Here is a 4,172-nt window from a genome sequence, read left to right on the forward strand (position 1 = left end):
TGATATCACTCAGGATTATCCTGATCTATGATTAAGGATAGTTGAAGATGGTGAGGACCTAATTAAGGAAGGATACTAAGTAATATTCAAGAATAAACTTTTGTCCCATGTACCAAAGAGCCACAATTGGCTGAGCCGTGACACACATCAATTGAAAGTGATATGAAAACCTGTTATGACAGAATAAATAATTGTAAATCTTAGGTGATGATTTTTGTATTTTTCTTTTCTTTCCTCTGAAATGTCTTTATTCCCTTGTGTCTTTTATCATGCAATTAAATATAATTGGCATGAGTGATCACCCACCCTGTCCAATCTTTTAGAGTCCAAGAACTGCCAGGGCTGAAGAGGGGTGGCCAGAGCAGCAAGGTGAGCCTTCTGGAAAGTAGCTGAGGGAGCTGGTCAGCGGGACAGAGTATCCATATTTCTGTGTCCAGTAGTTTGATTCATCATGGATAATCTGTCACCAGAAGAAATTCAGCTGCGGGCTCACCAGGTTACTGATGAGTCTCTGGAAAGCACAAGGAGAATCCTGGGTTTAGCCATTCAGTCTCAGGATGCAGGAATCAAGACCATCACTATGCTGGAAGAGCAAGGGGAACAACTAAATCACTTAGAAGAAGACATGAACCAAATAAATTAAGACATGAGAGAGGCAGAGAAGACTTTAACAGAACCCAACAAGTGTTGTGACCTCTGAGTCTGCTCTTGTAATAGGACAAAGAACTTTAAATCTGGAAAGAACTATAAGGCAACATGGGGAGATGGTGGTGACAACTCACCTAGCAAAGTAGTATTTAAGCAACCGAGCCTGATAACAAATGGTCAGCCTCAGCAAACTCAGGAGCAGCCAGTGGTGCATACCTTAAACGTATAACTAATGACGCCAGAGAAGATGAGATGGATGAGAACCTGACTCAAGTGGGCAGCATCCTAGGTATACTAAAGAACATGGCTCTGGATATGGGCAATGAAATTGATGCTCAAAACCAGCAAATACAGAAGATCACAGAAAAGGCTGACACCAACAAGAGTGGTATTGACAATGCCAATACAAGAGTAAAGAAACTCATTGATAGCTAAAGCCCTGATGTACTTCTTTTACCTGTTAACTCAGTTCTCTCACTCAGCTGAGTCATTTTTTATTCAGAGTTTGAAAGGCTGTGAGAAGGAGCAGAGGAGGAATGCCTCCCTACTTTCTTACTTTCTGTCTTTTGCGGGTAGGTTCTTGCTCAGGCTTCCTTACCGTCTTTCTCAGTCACTCTCACAGGCTTCTTTCCATACATCACCCTCTCTTCATCTCATTTAGCTTATTTTTGTGTTCAGGATTTGGAAGCATTGCCAAAGTGCCATAAAGGAGGCAGCTGTATAAGTAGCTTTTGTCATTATTGGTTAGTTGGTTTGGTTTTGGTTGGTTTGGTTTGGTTTTGTGGTAAAGAGCAAGAGGAAGGAATAGGAAATGAAGCTGACTCATTAAAGAAACTACAGCTCACAAAATCACAGGCTAGTGCTTAGGGTGGGAGCTTTCACACATGTGTTTTGTTCTACATCACTGTTTTTCAGCTTCTGCTCCAAAGAAGAATACAGTGAGTTTTCTAGAAGTGAGCTTCACTTCTGAACCCATAGTTATTTGTGTGTATATACATAGGTTCTTGGATTCCATTTCATATTGCACATGCAGGAACATTATATAAATGAGTGCCTTTTATTCTCACACAATGAGTCATAACATGGTCCCATTGTAGGCCTGTTAACTTCATGAAGTTCTCAGTAGCCTTTAAAAGACACACACACACACACACACACACACACATACACACACACAAACACACATACACGAAATAGGAGATTTCCTCAAAGTTTTTGGGAAACTTTTACAGTGTATCATGTGAATTCAGATTTGCCTCAATACTAAGAATTATGTTTAAATATGAAAAAAATAACTTGTTTTGATCTCAGGTAGAAAAATACATTGCTTTGAGTTTTGTGTAGTTTTAGACATTTAAAAAGTTGTAATTTGTTACTAAAAGTTGTTTGGAAAATTATGCCTTTGGATTAATTATTGATGACCGCACTGCCATTCTCTCTGCCTTATTCACAGAATCAAGTTTATGTAGATCCTGAAGTGTTAGGAAAGCTGAAATGGTATTTGTCACATTTGTTTAAAAATTAGCATCTGTACACTTTAGAGCTACTAAAGAAGATTGGTTTGACCAATAACTATTGTGGTTTTTTTTCTTGCAATTAAATTTCATAATTAATGGTATTGTTCTTTCAAATAGGTAATGTTTCCATGACTTATTTGTGGGGGCAATCATTTTATCAGCTTTTGTTGACATTAAATAAAGTAAATGTCCATAAAAATTAGCATAATATATATGTAAATTTAGTCTATCAAGTACAACTTAAAATATATCATGGAAAAGAATAAACATCCTTATCAGTCCTCCATGTATTCTTCTATGAATGTCTTTTAATTGTGTATACAATAATCCTATTTGTATTATAAATATTGATATATGTAAAATACAGACAAGTTGTATATATCATAGTCTAGTATAGCCGAGACTTCAGATAGACTATTTCCAAATTTCTGAGAAACAGCCAGATTGATTTCTAGAGTAGTTGCATCCTACCAGCAATGCAGTAGTGTTCCACTTTCTCCACATCCTCACCAGCATGTACTGTCACTTGAGTTTTATTCTTAGCCATTATAACAGATGTAAGATTGCTAGTGGGGCCGGGCGTGGTGGCGCACGCCTTTAATCCCAGCACTCGGGAGGCAGAGGCAGGTGGATTTCTGAGTTCGAGGCCAGCCTGGTCTACAGAGTGAGTTCCAGGACAGCCAAGGCTATACAGAGAAACCCTGTCTCGAAAAACCAAAAAAAAAAAAAAAAAAAAAAAAAAAAAAAAAAAAAAAGATTGCTAGTGGGATTCCAGACTGGATTAACCACTCTGGAAATAAACCTGACAGTTCCTCAAAAAATTGGAAACAGTTCTACCTGAAGACCCAGATATACCACTTTTTGGCATATACCCAAAAGATGCCCCACCATAACACAAGAACACATGCTCTACTATGTTCATAGCAGCCATATTTGTAATAGTTAGAAGTTAAAAACAACCCAGATGTCCCTCAACTGAGGAATGGATAAAGAAAATGTGGTTCATTTACACTATGGAGTAATATTCAGCTATTAAAAATGATGACATCGTGAATTTTGCAGGAAATGAATGGGACTAGAATATATCATCCTTAGTGAGGTAATTCCTACCCAAAAGGACATGCATGCATGGTATGTACTCACTGATAAGTGTATATTCGGCAAAAGAAACAGAATACTTAGGATACAACCCACATACTATAAAAAGTAGAAAAGCCCAAGCTGGGATGTTTCAAATCCACTTAGAAGGGGGAAGAAAACAATCAAGGGAGGCAGAGAGAGGGAGGGAACTGGATGGAAGGGGTGATGGGTAGGGGATAAAGGCAATGTAATCAAGTATGAGGGGTAGAACAGGAGAGAAGCCCAGGGGCTCAGGAGAATAAATGGAAATAAGCATCCTCAGTGTAGGATATGGGAGGATATGATAGGATATGCGAGAAAGAACTTGAGGCCCTGGTGGTGGGAAACTCTTAAGACTTAATGAGGGTGACCTTAGACAAAATGCCCAACACTGAGGAGAGGGAACTCAAAGAGTCCACCTCCACTAGATTGGGCCTCCAGTGGACTAGATGACTAACTAATCCACAGTCAAAATTTCTAATGCCAAATTGGTATGATTTAAAATAACTTCAGTGACAAAAATGGAGATTAGACTGAAAGAAAGGAATTCCAAAGATAGGACAAACTTGAGACCCACCTCATTCTGGGACACCAAGGCCTGACATTATTACTGATGCTATGATGTGTTTATGGATGGTAGTCTGGCCTGGCTGTCCTCTGAGAGGCCCTACCAGCAGCTGACTGAGACAGAAGAAGATGCTTATACCCAACCATTGGACTGAAGTAATGGATCCCTGCAGTTGAATTAGGCAAAGGACTGAAGAACCTGTAGGTGAGAGTGACCCCATAGTAAAACCAGCAGACTCAACTAACCCAGACCTCTGGGAACTCCCATGAGCAACAATGAGGAGAATACTTGGTCCAGTCTGAGGCCTCTGGAACATATAC

At 39.3% G+C, this 4,172-nt stretch overlaps 1 pseudogene; it reads left to right on the forward strand.

Annotated features, from left to right (window-relative positions):
* Positions 1–451: 451 nt before the first annotated feature.
* Positions 452–1,083, forward strand: LOC110295434 (synaptosomal-associated protein 23 pseudogene; annotated as a pseudogene).
* Positions 1,084–4,172: the final 3,089 nt, after the last annotated feature.

Source organism: Mus caroli, unplaced genomic scaffold (assembly GCF_978045245.1).
Source record: "Mus caroli unplaced genomic scaffold, Mus_caroli_1 scaffold_4, whole genome shotgun sequence".
Lineage (NCBI taxonomy): Eukaryota > Metazoa > Chordata > Mammalia > Rodentia > Muridae > Mus > Mus caroli.